Consider the following 20,411-nt stretch of genomic DNA (forward strand, 5'->3'; position numbering starts at 1 on the left):
CAAGAGTATATAACGAATAGTTTTAAACTTTCACGACTCTATGACTCTATAAGCACTATTAAGCAATGGGATTTTACAACGATTTTGACATTATATAAGTTCCCGATATTTCGGAGTCTTAAGCGCGGGTAGACTGAAGCCTGTAGGAATATTAAGCAGACATATCTGTCCACCTTTTTTATAGCCCCTATTTGGGTTTTACCACTCGGAATCGAAGACTAGCCGAAATATCGCCCAACAGCGCTGAAATGTGAAAACCGTGGTAAAACACCCCATGATTTTATTATTTACTAGAGACCCGCCCTCGCTTCGCTTCGGAAAAATTAAATTTTATAATTGATGATAGCTGAATCCCGCGATGCTACCCGCGGCTATTGTCGTACCGCAGTTGACGCCGCGGGACGAAGTTAATCTAAAAAAGTAGCTTATGTTACTTCTTTTATCATCAGCTACCTATCAGTGAAAGTCTCGTCAAAATAGGTCCATCCGTTCTAGAGATTAGCAGAAACAAACAGACAGACAGACAGACCAAAATTGTAAAAAATGTTATTTTCGTGTATGTACCGTACCGTATAGTATGAGTAAAAAGCGATTATTTCAATATTATAAACACTCCAAGTTTATTTATATGCATAGATAGTTACTTATTATATCATTTTTTAAAGGATATAAACCGTACGACTTATCTACTGTTGAGCAGTCACCGATGTCATGGACATCGATTATCCTATGGGCAAATTTGTCTCGCTGCCTATCCTACTGCTCAGGACTTTTGGAAAATCTTCTAAGTTTAATTCTTGTAATCTTACTATATTTATTTGACTATTCCGAAAAAAATTTGGCTTAAATCTTCTTAAATGCTAATCGAAGATTACCGACACAATGACACGTAATTATATCGCTTCCGAGACGAGCTATTGAAATTACTAAAACCATAGGAACAATTTCAATTAAAAAAAAAATGACCAAAATTTTGGCAACTGAGAAACACGGCTGATCAATATTATAATAACGCTATTCGAGGCTAAAGTAAACAACAGGCGCCATATACTATAAATTATAATGCATGAACATTGATTGACTGCAATATTGAAGTCATGATTGTGATAAAAATAGATGCGAACATAATTCGTATCAATTAATATACAGCGCCCATATTATGTCATTAGCAATTCCACATGCCGCACCATTATAATGACCTCACTGTAGTAGTATTTGCCTTAACCCTCTATAGTTTTGCATATATACATATATAGTATAGATGATGCTACTAATCTGTATGGTCGTACTACCTGTACTCAGTTTGGAACGGAATTAGGGTAGAGTTAGGCGGAACGAGGAGATTCTAACGAGTAATATTAGTTATAGATAAGCAGAAAAAACAGTGGCTTGCCTTCCCTTGTCTTTTTCAATTATTTTTTGCCTTATGTAAGATCTGTACCGTCGTTTGCCTAAAGAATTACCGTAGACCTCATAACACGAATGCCGTCATCCCTCTTGAGGTCGTAGTCTCAACTTTATGTGTCCTTTGGATTAGAATAGTTAGCTGCTGATGGCGGCAGAAATATGCAGGCTAGATAGTATCTACCTGTGCAAATTTATAACACTCCATACAAAATAACAGATGACTGCTGATTGCGGTAAAAATAGGCAAGATGGTATTATCTACCCTTGCAAATTTTTAACAACCCTTACCAAATAGTAGACACTAGGATTATCTTAAGGCTATCAATTGATAAAATATAAAGATTTTTTTTCAAGGTTTTTAGAATGTGGTAAACGTTAAGACTCCACGCATGATCCTTTGTTTGCTGAAATTCGTTTTGGCAAGCGCCCTATCATCGTAAATCTTATCCGGTTAGACGGATAATTTCTTGACGCTAGACGCTTAGAACTATTGAGAGAAGCAGTGAGAAAAGTGTGTAAAAATGAAAAACTAAAAATAATTCACAGTTATTTACGACGCCCCATACTGTAATATAAGCGGCCGGCGCCCGTTTTATATGTTTATTTCTACTGGTGACACTTTGTAATTTCGTAATAACTGCAACATGGAAAAAGCAGCTGTTCAATCTTATTATAGATTTTTATTAGCTAATATGAGTAGTCCAAATGAGTGAATTGACGCTAAGCAATTTGGAATAAACTTATATTGATGAAATATTACAAAAGTAATAGACTTATATAAAAAGGAGGGGGAGAAGAGAAGCCACCACGCCTAAGAAGAAGGAAGAAAGAAGAGAGAAGATGAAGATAGAGATGACGAGGGAAGAAAGAAGAGGAAGAGGTATCCGTTCTCACCTTCAGCACAGCATGCCACTTTATCCTCAAACCCGCACACACAGAACCATACCAGCAATCTCACCACCCCTGCCTCGTCAGGCAGGGAGTCCCAAGCCTGGGCAGGGGTTTCCTCGAGACCCTTTCCGCGCCTCCATAAGGGGACGCGACGACCCCACAGATTACAGAAGTATCTAGTGAATCAGATATCGCAGAATAAATAAAGAATGCACTATGACAATTTAGTAATTTTATTCTGTTTATTGTAATCCAGTTAATAATTAACAAAACGCTTTCACTCTGGTATGTAGAGCAAGTACCAATGTTTAAAAGTTTATAGAGGCCACAAAAAATATTTTACTATTGTCGTTCTTCAAACGTGAGGTAGCTTAGAGAGTGTTAACTATGAATGTGGAAGGATATAGGGAAAGAGGTAGACCTAAGAAGAAATGGATGGATTGTGTGAAAGACGATATGGGTAAGAGGGGAGTAAGCGAAGAAATGGTATATGATAGAAGAGTATGGAAGGAGAAAACATATTGCGCCGACTCCAGGTGACTGGGAGAAGGGCATGATAATGATGAATGTTCTTCAAACGAGGTTTGTGGAGAGCTCACAGCGGTGGCAGCGACTTGGCTATGCCCCTGGAATTGCTGACCTTGATGGAGAATTACAACTCACTACCAAGCGGCCTTGGGCTTGTCTACCCAGAAAGGCAATAAATAAATTGGAAATAAAACTTTGATTTAATTAAAAATGTGTTTTCATCGGTTTTCAAGAGACTTTCATTAAACTACTTTCCCCTCAAAATACTATTCGATTTTTTTGTTTGAAAAATAAATTCATCAATCAGTCATTTTTTTTTAATCTTATTTAACTTTTATATTTAACATCTCCATATCGTTTGTTTCGTTCTTCAAAGGCGATGTTGTTTCATATAATTTATTCACGAACAAAATTCGTCATCAAACAATTAATTCTGCTATGTTGCAAGAACGAAGTCTCGGCGCGAACAATTACAATCAACATACCGCGCATATGAGGTTTCCTTGTCGCCTAGTATGGAATTTCCCACTGGAATTCTTTATCACAATTACTTTTGACATTAGAGCATAATGCGTAATTATTTGTTATTACACTCATCGTGTCCACACTTTATAATTGAATCGTATTTTCGATCGTATCGATAATCGTATTTTGGATAGTATGATGATTTTTTCCATCAGTGACCTCTCACAGTACATTGCGGTTTTTAAAACAACGGTATTTTGACGTCGCTGCCCTTGACACATGAAATTGAACTCTAATTGATTGCATTGTAATACGTTTTACTATTCACGGTACGCTCAACAGCTGATTGCTACTAATGTTTGTAAATTTTCGCCCCTCATTATTATTTTTTACTAGCGACCCGACCTCGCTTCGCTTCGGAAACATTAAATTTTATAATTGATGATATCTGAATCCCGCGATGTTACCCGCGGTTACTGTCGTACTGCGGGTGAAGCCGCGGGGCGAAGTTAGTCTAAAAAAAGTAGCTTAAGTTACTCGTTATATCATTAGCTACCTGTCAGTGAAAGTCCTGTCAAAATCGGTCCATCCGTTCCAGAGATTAGCCGGAACAAACAGACAGACAGACAGACAGACAAAAATTGTAAAAAATGTTATTTTGGTGTATCTACCGTGTATATATTCATATGCATGTAGTAAAAAGAGGCTATTTCAATATTACAAACAGATACTCCAATTTTATTTATACGTATAGATGATTCCGGATGATCAAATTAAAAATAAATCTCCAATATATAATGCTTTACTTGTATTATTACTAGATATTATTGTATAATAAACCAACATAACTGAATATTAAATTTATTAATATAGAAAAAATAACCCACAAAAACGGCCGCCTTCCTTTCATTTCGTCAGCGCGATTTTTATTCAGCTCTCGTCCTGTGAGTGCTTTAATAATCCGCTTTAATCTGCGGCTACAGTGCGAGCGGTTAGCGAGTTAACTTTTATATGATAAACTCGATGCGAGCGAGTCAGCGTGCTAAAAATAGTTTTTAATATCTCTGACTACGCGGCTTAAACAATCGAGTGTACGCCATAACCGATGCTAAATCCCCCGGAGCTCGTAACTACTAGTGGTTTAATCTAGTATTGCGTTATTACGTCAATAGTTTAGTTATTAGAAACTCTAATTGTAAACGAATGGATTACGGGAGCTGAGTTCGTTTTATGGCCGAAGTCGGTATTTTTGTGTTTTGGTATTCAGAGTGTATATGTAAAAATAAACGTTAATTTATTATTAGTTAATAGTTTAGACCAGATCCGCACTACCCTCGACACCACAGTTCACGATGCTCTACACTCGGCGACAGATAGAGACAAATGGCGCGGAATGGTCCGTAATAAACTCCTGTTGCGAGGAGGTGGTCACGACCCTCAGTATTGAGGAAACCGAAGCAAGAAGAAGAAGTTTATTAGAATTTAATATGTATATTAATATTTTGACTACCCTAACAAGTTCTTCTTATCCTTATTCCACACCATGTGGGGTCAGCGCAGCTTGTTGTCTTAGCATGGAGCATGCCTGACGTTAATCACGCTCTTGCTGACGTGCCCCACGCACTCTCTCACCCGACCTACGATCTCACCCTGGGTGAGAACTCGGTTAGAGTAGGGGGGTTCCCGCGCTCAATAGTACCACCTGGAGCAGGACGGCCGACAGTTAGTTATATCTCAGCCTACCACAAGAAACATAAGAACGAGGCATATTAGACCTCGTCTCGCACTTAAGTGTTAAGATACGAGGTCGAAAATACAATTGAATTGCAGATTGCAATTGCAGATGCAAAGATCCGCTGCTTCAAGCATAACTGCTTCCCGGCATAAACAACCCGCAAACCTTTGTCGATATCTTTCCTACCTCATTTTAAGTGGCAACTGAAACCCACAGATACGACGTGAATTTTGCTATTCTCACCGAAATAGTAGGTCGGAGTATTGTTTGCCCTAATGTTTGACTACTGTGACCTTGCCCACTTCATCCTAGAAACGCTGGAGTGCTTTATGGCCCAATTAGATAAGATGGTGATACCTAAGACACTTAAACGTGCGTTCTATGAGTACTAGTACCGTGCCACAATCCTTTCATCGTGGCCGCCGGCAACTAATTATACATTCTCGATCCTGCGGACCGAAAGGTAAACAGTCGACGTCGCCCAATACACATAATTTCAGATCCTCCCGATCCACTAACGTTGCTTTTATGTACCCTAAGTGCCGGTCATCGTTCTCATCAAATCCGTCGCTTGTGACGAAGGGCTTAGTAAGTAAATTAACCCACAGATACAGCCCACTGAGTTTCTCGCCGGATCTTCTAGTGGGTCGTCTACTCTTGCTAGGGTTAGTGTTAGCAACATCGTCGGGTTTGAGCCCCGTGACCTCACCTACACCTACTTGTTAAGGTTACGCTGAAATAGTATTTCAAGACCATCAACATGGGTAGAAAAAAAAACCGTGCCACTAGTTACGTTACGTATCATTAATCACCGCGCTTTTGTAGTGCATCCACAATGTTTGCGACATCTCACACCGATGACTTCTTTGCAATAATGCGGAAGAGAAGTGCATCGTTATTGCGTCGAGTTCGTGACAGTGGCAACAGTATTTTGAGAATCATATCGAGCAGGATCGAGGGACTGCTGATCAATAGCCTTTGCAGTAGGCACTTGGAAGGAGAAAAAAATAAAAAAATGTAATGGTATAAAATGTATATAATGACAGTTATGTGTTAGATTTTTTAAGTTACTAACATAGATTATAAGTAATTACTACTAACAAAATATTATGGTTTAAAAAAAAAACTGAAATAAAGTATTAATAATAATAATTAATAACTAGAAGGATTTATCGAATTTTTCAATAATATTAAAATTGTATTAACCTCGCGCACCGAAAACCCGACCTTAGGGGATGTGTATTTGAGGCATTTCGTTTCGTCTGGATGCCTCAAATGAATGGTGCCTACGAAATACGAGCGCGATAGTCTATGAAAAAAAATAAAAAATTCGAACATCGATGGTGAATTTTATCTTCTTTCGTGTTTCAATTTTGTACTGTATACAATATAAAATTTTAGAAGGAGAATTTTAAATAAAATCAATTGAATTCCGATTAATGACAGTACAATAATATTCTTACTTATTTAATATGATATAGCCTCGTCAGGATTACCAAGAACCATAGGTCATCAAGAATATCATAAAGAAACAGGATTATTAACTATTACTTCGGCTTGTTATAAGCGTGTTATGTTATTTTTAAACTATACTCTGCCAAATGTAGTATTTATATAATATTATAATTTTAAAACAAATACAAAAAGCTCTACAGTCCTCTGTCGCTCCGGTGGTCTGGCTGCACGCCGGCTGTCGTCAAAAGCAGGCCGCTCTACAGTTGGTCATCGGCGAAGATAAAGCCTGGAGCATGAAGACTCTCCTAGAGCCGCTGGACGACGATCCCTTAAGCTGCATCCAAGGGCGCTCCCGGTGACCGAGCCACTCCAGCCTTGCCAGCCGCTCTCAACGGCGGACTGTTCCCTTCGTGGGTCCATCATCTTGCAGGAGGTGACGGAACAGGAAAGGAAGAGCTCTTCCCTCGATCGATCCGTCGTTATCGAGCCGGGAGTCGGAGAAGACAGTATGAACTTACATCCCGGCCGGTGTAAGCGATGGCGGCCACCCCCCAGTAAAGGTCACGGGGCGACCTGAGAGGGTAGAAGCCGCGCGGCACGCTACCCGTACTCTAAGATGCAGCCCAGGGGTAATACCGGGGGGGAACAGGTTGGCGGTGTGTACCTAGTAGGCTGGTTCTGGCCCAGCGGGGTGTTTCGGGACACCAGTGGAATCGCCTAAGCCATCTGACGGGCTGCCGTACTGAGTAGGCTGACGTTGCCGAGCTTTTGTTCTTCGTCATGAAGGCTCTGTCAGCCAGGCGCCCTTACGGCGAGCCGCGTGACCGGTTGTAGTGTTAACCGCGGTAAGCCCTTTACTACACCCGGGTCCTGACCTCAGGGTAGATTGGATGCTTAGGCGAGAGTACAGGGGAGTCGTTTATTGGGTAGGGCCCTAAATACAATCTCTTGAGCCCGCAGTCCATTGCAAACATCAGCGTGCTGTCCAATTCCACATACCCCGCGCGCCCCAGGCGCGGTGACCTCATGGGAGGCTCATAAATAAAAATACCTCCTTTGACTCGAAGATAGCTCGGCATACCAGCAAATTATATTAGGCTGTTCTAAAAACAATAAATCCGACAATTTGATCAATATGTTTCTCGTAGGTCTCCATTTAAAGTAAGAGGTTCACGATTGACAAATGACAAAACCTAAAATTCACTTCACACCTTAAAGAATGCTGCATAGATTGTATAAAACATAAACAAGATTGAATCGTGAAAGTGCTTTGGAGAATAATAATCAAAGGCTTCAAACATTGATCACTTAACGGGGCGTATTACAAGAAGCCATAGAATTTTGATTTGAAAATTCAATTTAGATCGTTCGACTTCAGGCAAACACCAATCATCTCGATGTTACGTATTATCTACGCTCTCGGAGCTGAAGATTTCCGTGGAAACGTTTACTTAGTTACAATGCCTTTTAAACATGAACAATACTTTGAGATTAATGGGGAACCTTTTGATGATAGCGATGTCCCAAATTCGATCCAGAAATTTCTAGAACAATTTTATCAGCAACGCTATTCCCGGTATTACTGGTAATGGGACCTCTTGTGAGTCCGCACGGGTAGGTACCACCACCCTGCCTATTTCTGCCTGAAGCAGTAATACGTTTCGGTTTGAAGCGTGGGGCAGCCGTTGTAACTATACTGAGACCTTAGAACTTATATCTCAAGCTGGGTGGCGCATTTACTTTGTAGATGTCTATGGGCTCCAGTAACCACTTAGCACCAGGTGGGCTGTGAGCTCGTCAACTCATCTGAGCAAAAAAAAATATATATTAATCTTGATAGTTTGCGTGACCCCTCGTTTCAAAATATTATGGGAGCCCATAGACTTTATGACGTCACCGCCGATGACAATGGATTGCAGTCATAATTGTATTGCTTAGCGACTTTCCGAACAACAATTAAACTCTTAAGAGTAAACAAAAAATCATTCGTAACGTCGAAAAAAAAAATCTATATATTAATACGTGAAGCAAAAACTTCGTACCCCTTTTTACAAAAAAGGCGCGATCGGAGGAGTATGAATTTTCTCACACTTATAGAGAATATAGAGAGGGAGTGCAGAATGGTAATTTTTTTTTTAATTATGCATAAAAAAAATATAAAAAAAAAAAAAAGTGTGTGTGTCCGCTCCGACGCACGACTGGAGTTTACTGGATATAAAAAATTAAACGAAACAATACGAGAAATAGTTCTATATTACGACAACACGATACACTACAGATTATTAACAAATTAACGAGACACAAAACAAACGACTAACAAATATATGAAAATACAATAATGAGAGAAACGCGCGATCAGTACGAGGCTTTGTGGCGGACTGCCGGCGCAGCAGCCCGGCGTCACCTGCAATAACGCGGCCGCGCGTTGGCTCCTGATTGGCGCGCGCACGCATCACGCAATCAGGAGCCAATCAGGCGCATAACGCATTTCGTGTGACATGCTAGTACGATTTTGATTGGCGCGCGCACGCATCACGCAATCAGGAGCCAATCAGGCGCATAACGCATTTCGTGTGACATGCTAGTACGATTTTGGTCCCCATAATTTTCATACCCCGGGCCTATATATGTAAATCGATTCTAAAGGAGTAAACTCCAAAAACTCCAAAAATCCATAAAAAAACATTACACACACTGCCCACACATTTGACACACACACGCATGCATACTATTATTATTTTTTTCTTTTTCTTATTGCATAAAGTCTGTCAAATTGAGAATAGATTAAATATTGTTTGTCTTTATTAATATTTGTCTAAAGTGTAGTCTTGGCGAAATCTGTGATTATAGAAGTATAATAAATAATATTTGATAATAGAATCATAATAATGTACGAACTTATTTCAATTAATTATATAGCGGCTTGGCTCTGCCCCTGGCATTGCTGAAGTCCATGGGCGACGGTAACCACTCACCATCAGGTGGGCCGTATGCTCGTCTGCCTACAAGGGCAATAAAAAAAAAAAAAAAAACAAAATCGAATTTCGACTACCGACCACTAGTGACAGTAAAAACGCGAGATAAAACCTTAAAGGTAATTTTAGTTATGGCGGCGACTCTCGCGGAAACCGGAGGAGTAATTAAACTAAACTTATCCAACCCCTAAAAGCATTCATAGCGCTAACTTACACATCAAACTCCGATATCAAATATTCCCAAAGGTCTTCACTGCGGCAAACAATAAACGTTAACCTGCCCCATGGTTCCGTACGTGGCGCGAATCCACAAGCCTTATGCGATATTAGAATGATTCGTTTATTGTAATTCCATGCGTGGCCCTTGAAATACCGGTTGAGGGTCGTTTGGGCAGTTTCCAAGGTAAAACGCTGCTCTTTAGTATTGATAGGACGGATTGCGAGCCTGTACTACTAATTTGCATCTCGTTATCTTATTCTAAGTCTAACCTAAACTAATTGGCTCTGATGGCCCTGTTCATCCACAAATATCCTTTAATTGAAGTGAAACTTCTTTAGAATCGTTGTGATTTCAAACTCGATGAAACGAAATGAAACGAAACGAAAAAATAAGTGTGCCGCGATTGGCTTGCTTAAGCGGCACCGAGCGGCGCCGAAAAATCACGAAGCGCTCCACACGGTCTCGCGCCCCCGACTAGTTCAGTGTGTTTTTGACGTCCGTACACGTTGTCATGGCTCTCGGAGCGCCCTGAGATACTTTTATTTCTATTTAGTTTGTTAACAACAGATGTCGCTGCTCGTAAACTCAACAGTTCCTGAATCGCCGTGACGAGATGTTACACAGTTGATAGACGTTCTCGTATTTCTCTTGCTAAATCATACTTACCAAGCGTAGCGATACTGTGATCATGCAGGCGGTTCCCCAGGGTGAGGCTGCTTCATTGCACTGCGGAGTGGTTGACCCTTGTGATTATTTTTATTTTTATAAGTTTCACTTCTATTGTGTGTGATTTGCACAAACACACACTTTTTAATACGAAAATGTGTACGTTATTATTACAGATAGAATGACACGCGGACTACGAAAATCGCGTGATTTCAACGAACTTTTGTGATTTAGGGCCAAACTTCTCGCGGTTTGACGGCTATAAAATTAGAGAAGTCTGTTCTTTTATAACAATTTTTTATTAATAGTTTCGCTGACGAGCGACTTTTGTTTGTGTTTTGATCATTACAAAAACACCGAAACTGACTACGTTCGGCAACTTCGCTTTTCCAGGATAATTTGCTCCCCTTCATTTCCTTTCAGGACGAATTTCCCTCCGCATTGTTTCCTCAATTCTATGATACGTCTTCCTTAAAATGCTTTCCAAAGATCCCTCAGTAATAACTAGTGGAATGACTGCACTCTGGCCTTAGTATGAATAGGGTTATAAACAAAGTGTTCACAAGTCACATTTATACCCAAAAAATTTTTTTTACGAGGAATTAGGAACTTTGATATCGGAGTCGACCGTGACTTCAAATATAATAAAACATTTCAAACAAATAAATCTAATAAAGTGTTCACGGAAATCATTTCACAATAGCACGGAATAGTAATTTTCTACTTTGAAAAAATGGATTATTCTATGAAATTCTGGTTTTTATTTCCCTGCCTATTCGTCGGTAGCCTAAAAAACTATTTCAGCTACGCGCGGACGTATAGGTGAGCTCAAATGCTCAACTTGAGGCAAATTTCTAACACTCAAAGGCAAAGTCGTCGTGGCCTAAAGACGTCCGTCCGGTGCTTTCGTATCGAGCGATGCAACGGTGTTCGAATCCCGCAGGCGGGTACCAATTTTTCTAATGAAATGCCTACTTAACAAATGTTCACGATTGACTTCCACGGTGAAGGAATAACATCGTGTAATAAAAATCAAACCGGCAAAATTATAATTTGCGTAATTACTGGTGGTAGGACCTCTTGTGAGTCCGCGCGGATAGGTACCACCGCCCTGCCCAGAGAGAGATCTTAAAACTCATATCTCAAGGTGGGTGACGCAATTTACGTTATAGATTTCTATGGGCTCAGGTAACCACTCAACATCAGGTGGGCTGTGAGATCGTCCACCCACTAATTAAATAAAATAAAATAAAAAACACTAGCCATAACTTCGCATTATCACCGGATCAGAATCGCGACTCACTGAGAAAGATCCGGCGAGTAACATAGTGGGTTCATTTTGTTCAACTGCATTTGAGACTTAAAGGCTAAAGGATAATATCACAGCGGGATAAATTGTGCAGCTTAAAAACTTAAAAAAAAATAGCATTATTAAAATTAAATAGCATACCGAACTAACTTTTATTGTCATGACTTTTATCCTGCTGTTACTGGTAAAAAAAGTTGGAGCAAAAATATAAAATTGTTATATTGTCATCGCTCCCTTGATCCGTGTGGTAATTTTCAAGTTAATCGCATGTCTTAAAGTAAAAATGACGTTTAAAGATTCCGTTACATAAATAGTAGCTGGCATGCCAAGCTAATAAGTTAAAGAATACTAAAAAAGTTGTACACTTAAAATATTAAAACACAACAGCTTCAAATGTGATCTATATATTAATACGTGAAGCAAAAATTTTGTATCCCTTTTTAAACAAATTACGCGGACGGAGGAGTATGAAATTTTCCACACTTATAGAGAATATAGAGAAGAAGTGCACAATGCTAATATTTTTTTTAAATAATGCATAAAAGATACATTAAATCAATAAATAAAACATTACACACACTACATACCATGTATTTGACGCACACACGCATGCATACTATTTATTCTTAAACTTTTGTTCTTGACGTCTGTGGTCAAATTGAGAATAGATTAAATATTGTTTGTCTTTGTTAATATTTTTTTATAGTGTAGTCTTGGCGAAATTTGTGATTATAGAAGTATAAAATACAATCATAATAGTGTACAAACTTACAATTCCAATAAATTATAGTCGAATTTCGACTATAATTTATCTCTAGTAATTATAAATTAGCAGACAAGAAATAATTGTATGACACAGGAAAAATAATATGAGAAATGCCTCGTCCTATTTATTGTATGGCTGATTCGAAGCGGCGTTGATATTTAATTAAATTCAACTTGAAAAATCGTAATAAAGATTAATGATATTTCATTCATCCCGAAACCTACGTGCTGAAAACACACAAATATTTGTTTTAAATTGTAAATACGAAAGGCAATTTTGAACGGACATTTTAAAAATATTTACTTACAGCGTCATCATTGTGCCGTGTTGATTTTTGGTAAAAATAAATAATCTAAATTGGATTTGAAGGAGTGTTTACAACTTGAATGAGACATAACATTAACTCACAAATTACTGTTCGCAAAACTCAAAAAAAAATTGTTTGTTTTTTTTTGTTTTTGACGTGACAACGTCTTATAATTCGATGAAGCCAGCTGCACGCACGAACAAAACATGACTCATTGAGGCGTTCCATTTAAGGCTTGAAGTGCAAGCGAGAGCGCGCAACGAGCGACGAAGAGGCACAATCAGCCTGCGCGTTCGGTAGCGTTCGACATCTGTCTCTCTCCTACTTGAGTGAGCGTTGCATCCGCGTGGACAGCTGTTATACATTATTACATTTACATGTTTTCGTCAAGTATGAAGTTCAGTGAAAAGTGAATGTGGTGTCAATTGTTTATAGCAACGATAATTGCGATCATTGAAAAATGAAACCATTCCATCAGTATTTTCTTATGACGTTGTCACGTTCAACTATCGTCAGTGAACCGACCTTACAGACAACCGATTTTTTTTGAAGTGAAAACTTCTTTAGAATCGTTGTGATTTCAAACCGGATACAACGGAAAAAACGACAGGTAAGACACACAAATACAAAAATGTGTAGGATGAAACCAGCAAAGAATGAGACAGAAATATACATACTATTTAATACAGCGCCATCTGTGAGATTTTTTAATACTAACGTGTGTATGAAAGCTCTTGTAGTGAATTTTAATTTAAGATTATACGTGAAATTAAAATATCAATTCACAGAGGGCGCTACCTTACAATGATTTACTAATGACAAAATTTTACATATACTTAAGACGTTTAGGATAATTGTATTTTAATTTTGGAAGGTTTCACTTCTACCACGTGTGAATTGCACACATTTTTTACTTCATGCTACTAATATCGAGAAATGGAAATAGAATTTCATTATCAAGCTCATAAGTCGAGCGCCCACGCGTCACCAGAATATATTGAACCCGCGCATAATCTAATTATTAAAAAGAAAACTGATACGTACAAAAGGCATCGGTCAAATTAAGCTATGCGATATATTTAATGATGGGTAATAATAATAATTTTATTATCTCTGGAATCGCCAGCAACTTATCTTTGTTTTCGGGAAAGACTCCTTTAAGGAGGGTGGGTACCAACAAAATATTATGTTCAGAAAAAAAAAGGTAAAGTTATTCCGCTTAAATCAGATGTTTTGTGGTTGGCAAAAAAAAAGAACAAAAACGCACACAAACATTTACCCTTGTATTTATCCAATTAAAAATCCAAAAAATGTCCAATCTATACTAATATATAAATCTATAGTGGTTTTTACGGATGTTCCGTTATAACTACTGAATCATGCATCCGATTGACTTGAAACTTGATATCCATGTAGAAAATACATGTACTTAATGGATAGGCTAATATTTATATGGGTGTTGGACTACTACCAGTTACGGTGGCGTTAATGATGAGAATCTTTGTGGGGGTGAGAAATAATAACGTTAATTTGAAATGCCCAGCGAGGCGGACGGGTACAGCTAGTAAGCTATAAGAGCTAGAGTTGAGAGTGATGAGAGTTGACATACTTCTACTTTTTCCAAAGCTTGGAAAGATTCTTCACAGAAAAAAAACTCAATACCCGAGAGCCCGTACAAAATGTATTTCAAGAGTTTGTTGGCTCCCGTACACCTACCTGCCTTCTTTAAGACGGAAATTGAAAAATCACCGCTGCGCTGGCAGAAATGCATCAATACCATTGATGCATTTTGTTTGATAAAAATGAAAAATATATAAAAAATAACATTTTGTATACGGCTATTGCGGAAAATAATAACAAAATAATGATAATGTTAATTTTACGTCTTCACTAACGAAAAAAGTAAAATAGAAAAACAAACGGTTGATTTTTTTTCCGCTGTGAAGTCATATTTTATTCATTTTATGTATAGTTTGATAGGCAGCGGCTTGGCTCTGCCCCTGGCATTGCTGAAGTCCATGGGCGACGGTAACCACTCACCATCAGGTGGGCCGTATGCTCGTCTGCCTACAAGGGCAATAAAAAAAAGTTTAATAACATATCATTTAACTAGCTTTAAAACGGCGATTCACTCGAGTTAATATTATAGAAAATTAATCGCGCGAATAGTACACTTTTTGGATGGAAGGTACGCTATGTCTCTTTCTGTACCTCTGACAATAATATGCACAAGTTTTTTTTTATGAATATCGATTGAATTACTAATCCGTGAAACAGTAACGAACACAATATCAATCACGTATTTTTAATAATTTCTAGTATTTTTTTTTGCTTAGTTTGGTGGAGTCACCAGCTCACCGCCCACTTGGTGTTAAGTGGTTACTGGAGCCCATAGCCATATCTAAAACGTAAATGTCACCACCCACCTCGAGATCTGATTTCTAAGGTATAGTTACAACGGCTGCCCCACCCTTCAAACCGAAACACATTACTACTTCACGGCAGAAATAGGCAGGGTGGTGGTACCCATCTGTGCGGACTCACAAGACGTCCTACTACAACCAGTGTCCACCCAATGCTGAGTGTAGGTCTCTTCGAAACCACCCCATTTTCTTCGCTCTCTTGCCTTTCTCATTCAGTTCCTACCAGCCACTTTGACCAGGTCATCAGTCTACCTCGTTGGCTGTCTGTCCACGTTAGAAAGTCCAGTACTAGGTCTCATAATAATATTATAATTTATAATTGTATTACTTAGAATTTACTAAACATGTTTCTTTGTTACAGATTCAATGATGCAAACACCAACACTGCATTAGGTAATAAAAGATAACACTATTTGCTACTAGGACATAAGTCTGATATAGTTGATTTTTTTGTTGCTTAATTAGTCGGGATACTTAAGTGCATATCCGATGCTAAGGGATCACCAGGGCCTTTAGAAATCACAGTCTTTGAGACTTTGGATGAGGTTATCTGGCCAATTAACGAAAAAGGTTATGGATAGTCTCATACAACTTTTAGATACTAAGGAGTAACCATTGTTCAGCAGTACTATATTTTAGTGGTATTAGGGCTAATTGTAAGCTCACATGGGTAACTACCTCAATCTGCCGCGCGAGACAGCCACTACTTTTAATTAGTCGGAACCCATGGACACATCGTGATTGGCGCCACTCCTTAAGATAAATAAGGTCTAAGTCTCTACGTAGAACTTTATTAAAAGGTAGAAAAAATCTAGGTGATGGCATCTACTCACTCTAACCGTCGCCATCTAGGCGGGTTTTAGATAGCTTGCCGACTGAGAGGGCTGGTAGTCATGGCGCTGACGACCGCCGGTCTGGCGTCCCGAGAGGGAGCGTTGATGGGAGAGATGTGCTCCGCACTAAACACTTCACTTTCCCCCCCCCCTTTGCCTTTTCATGAGTTCTGTCTCATGCGAGGTTTGGACGTTGGTTGTTGAGCGACAGAAGGATTTAGCCGGTTCGACTCCGACATACGCCCATCCCGGTGGAGGGTGGAAATCCGGCGATTTCCTCCGAAAAAAAAAGAAAAAAAATGGTAGTGGCATCTAGACAATTCGCTCTCACAGCATCAATATCCACGTCACAATAAAGCTGTAATAAACAGTCCAATGATATTCCAATTCCGATAACATTCCTGTCCGGAATGTAATACGCCATTCTAAGCCGACAAAATCTGTCCGTATGAAAACGTAATGGCACGATGCAGGTGGCGCAACCATCAACTTAATTCAGTGCCATGCCGCACTGCAGGCATTTGTTAATTGCTTCATAAATTCAACGGGAATGCGCTGAAATTCGGGAAACGTAACACTGATGAGTTAATGTACGCGCTATGTTCTTTTTTGCCAAAGCGTAGTTTATCGTGAGGACTTTAATTTGGCAGTTAAAATTGCCTAGGCAGCAACTGGTGGTTTAATTTTGTTTCTTAGTAAGCGAGATGAAGTGGTAGCGATGGTTTGGATGTAGGAATTTTTATTAGTGATACCGTACCGGCACGTATCATCGTGCCTATTCACGTCGCGAATCGTAGATGCGGCCCGGCCCAGTTTACGGGGTCGTTAAACGATTTAGATTTAGCCTTCGAAGCGTTTGCCCATCACGTTGCAATATCATAAGCTTTGCGTACGAGAAGATCGTACCATCCCAGATCCTCATAAACGACATGAATCAATGACATGACATGTCCTTCTTCAAACGAGGCTTGTGGAGAGTACTTAACGGTAAGCAGCGGCTTGGCTCTGCCCCTGGCATTGCTAAAGTCCATGGGCGACGGTAACCACTCACCATCAGGTGAGCCATACGCTCATCTATCTACTAGGGCAATAAAAAATAAAAATAATATAGAATGAGCCGTTTAAGCCTTCTGACTGCCTCAAGTGTGAAGATTAAGATGTATAAACCCACTTAGTACAGTATAAGACGGCCTGTGTACTTTTTCAGAACAACATTTTTGCAATACGAATGTCTATCTTTTTTTTATTTATTGCTTAGATTGGTGGATTAGGTCACAGCCCCTCTGATGTTAAGTTCTTACTGGAGCCCATAGACATCTACAATGTAAATGCGCCACCCACCTTGAGATATAAATTCTAAGGTATCAGTACATCATCTGAACATTTTAAATTTGATGATGCATTGATTTTGCTAGATTCGTTATTAATGTACAAATGCCGAACGGAAGAAGTTGGCAAATCTGTTTTTACTACTACTGCTACTGCAGATACGGGTAGAAGAACTACCGACAATATATTTTAAAAAAAAATCGCTGTAGTTCCATAGTCCACTACGATGACAGTCGATGTCAGTACGCTTCAAAATCTTAAATAAATCCTATCGTCTAAATGTTTAGAGATGAACGAAATACATTCATAAAATATTTACGAGTAACACAGTTGACACGGGTCCAATTTGGCCCATACACTCTTTTACAGTAGAACGTAAACCATTTACAGTTTACTACCGCCTATCGGGTTTTATCACCGTGCGAACAGCCCCGTAATGTACCGCCGCTTACACCGTATTGTAACATTGTTCGTGAATTGTAAACCTTAAACCGATATTCGTATGGCTTAGTTACGTTTGGCTCAGTCACGTAGGGAATGTTTTGAGCGGTAGCAAACTCAAGAGATGATCGTAAACATCTCTATTTAAGCTTTTTAAAAACTTTAGTTTAGTTTTTATTTATTGCTTAGATAGGTGGACGAGCTCATGGTTCAACTGATATTAAGTGGTTACCGAAGTCCATAGACATCAGCAATATGGGATAAGACGTCCGGTGCATTCGTGTTGAGCGATGCATCGGTGTTCGAATCCCGCAGGCGGTTACCAATTTTTCTAATGAAATACGTACTTAACAAATGTTCACGATTGACATCCACGGTGAGAGAATAACATCGTATAATCAAAATCAAACCCGCAAAATTATAATTTGCGTAATTACTGGTGGTAGGACCTCTTGTAAGTCCGCACGGGTAGGTAAACACGAAATGCATTGTTGCTTCGTCGTAAAAATAGGCAGGGTAGTAGTACCAACCGAGGCGGCTCACAAGATGTCCTTCCCCAGTAAAAACCATATTGTATCACACAACCATATAAACCAATCCAGCCTAAAGCAAATTTGAAATAAATAAATAAATAAAAACCTACATAAAGAAAGTGTAATTAATCAAATCATATATTTTTAATTGCTGTAATTAGCTGACAGATATTATTTTGTGGCTTTCATAGATGGACGAACAAAGGGCTTACTTAGTGATCATTGATGTATGTAATGGCATTGCTTCATTGTGAAAGCGATACAAAAATGATCGTGAATGAATTTTCTGGATGGTTTGAGCTCTGGTACATATACTAGAAATAGACATAAGTGGGTACTAAATGAGTAACAACAGGTCCTAAAAGCTTTTCGAACAAGATGTTGCGTTGTGGTGAATGAAAGAGAGTGGACTGTATTTATTCGGTTTAGTATCTTTATTAGTCCATAAGCATTCCCGATGCTGCGGAAAGAATGGAAAGCAGTCGACGTCGTCCAAAACACGTCATCTCGGATCCTCCCGATCCACTAACGGTGCTTCTAGGTACTTCAAGCACCGGTCACCGTTCCCGTCGAACCCGTCGCTTGCGACGAAGGGCTCGACGAGTTAATTAACTCTCAGACACAGCCCACTGAGTTTCTCGCCGGATCTTCTCAGTGGGTCGCGTTTCCGATCCGGTGGTAGATTCTGCGAAGCACGACTCTTGCTAGGGTTCGTGTTAGCATCGTCGTCAGGTTTGAGCCCCGTGAGCTCACCTACTAGTTAAGGTTCCGCTGGAATAGCCTCTCTAGGCTACCAGATTAGGTAGGAAAAACAAAAAAAAAAGTCCATAAGTGACAAATTAAACATATATGAAATATGAAATCGATGTGTCGCCCTTGGCGGTTGGAATTGAAAAAAGGTAAAACGTCATAGCGGACGTCGCTCGTTGACACTTTTGACGTTCCGAATTCAAACAAAGAACATGTCTTACATTAAATTAAGCCAAAAACATTTCATGCTAGCCTATAGCTGTTTTTCTCGTGTAACCAGTGTTTCCACCTATGAATGACTTTTCCTTCTCATAGTACCATCTGAGTATCGGTCTGTAGCACTCCGTACTATTGCTCGTGACTTAAAAATATCTTCAATACGGGGAAAACGATAAAATTACTCCAATAAATTCAAATTCGTTACCATATCATATCTATTTAGTGCTCTTATAAAATAATACGTCTCGACGTTGACTCGTAACAAAGAGCTCTATTTTTAGTCAGTCTAATGTACTAAGGTACAAAGTCGCCTGCTGATGCTTTTGATTTATTATTAATATCAACATTTATAGCAATAATATGATATGCTATAATGGCACAACCAACCTACGAAAAAGTCTACGATACAGTCACTCGCAAAACTGATATATTTTTTATGTGGGACTGGATAATTGGTCCGTCAGCTCAAAGTCGCTCAGCGAGCCATGGAAAGAGCCATGCTCGGAGTTTCTCTGAAGGATAAAATCCGGAATGAGATTATTCGACAGAGAACTAAAGTCATAGCTCAAAGAGTCAGCAAGCTGAAGTGGCAGTGGGCTGGCTATATATGCCGTAGGACTGACGATCGCTGGAGCAGACGGGTTCTCGAGTGGAGACCGCGCAGCGGAAGACGTAACGTGGGACGCCCCCTGGCTAGATGGTGCGATGACCTCCGCACGGTGGCCGGCAAGAAGTGGATGAGGAGAGCCGCAGACCGGGCTCAGTGGTGTAGATTGGGAGAGGCCTATGTCCAGCAGTGGACGACTGTGGGCTGTTGATGATGATGATGATGATGATGGATAATTCTGTGTGAATATCACAACCGCTATCAATTCATTAGATGTTTTTTTTGTCTTACGATGCTATGACTCGCTATAACATTGTTTTTAATTTATATTTTTATTGAAATTCACCTCGGACGGTGCAATAGATAGTCGATTTTATACTCCAACGATTTTATGGGCGGATAAAGAATTATGTGACGGCAGCATTGAGTGTGGACGTGTAAATTTTATTTTCGACTGATAGAAAATATTTTATAGCTTCAATTTTGCTTATTAATTACTATTATGGACGTTTGATAGAAATTATAATCTAATGTATACAGATATATGTATTA

At 39.3% G+C, this 20,411-nt stretch overlaps 1 protein-coding gene across 1 annotated transcript in view; it reads left to right on the forward strand.

The window, feature by feature from the left end:
* OAR2 (octopamine receptor) overlaps nucleotides 1-20,411 on the forward strand; it is a 188,204-nt gene that overhangs the window by 112,462 nt on the left and 55,331 nt on the right. Inside the window, exon 3 of the mRNA XM_021348358.3 lies at nucleotides 15,509-15,540. The gene's annotated coding sequence lies outside the window, so the exon portion shown is untranslated. The remainder of the gene's footprint in view (nucleotides 1-15,508; nucleotides 15,541-20,411) is intronic.

The sequence above is a fragment of the Bombyx mori genome, chromosome 26 (assembly GCF_030269925.1).
Source record: "Bombyx mori chromosome 26, ASM3026992v2".
Lineage (NCBI taxonomy): Eukaryota > Metazoa > Arthropoda > Insecta > Lepidoptera > Bombycidae > Bombyx > Bombyx mori.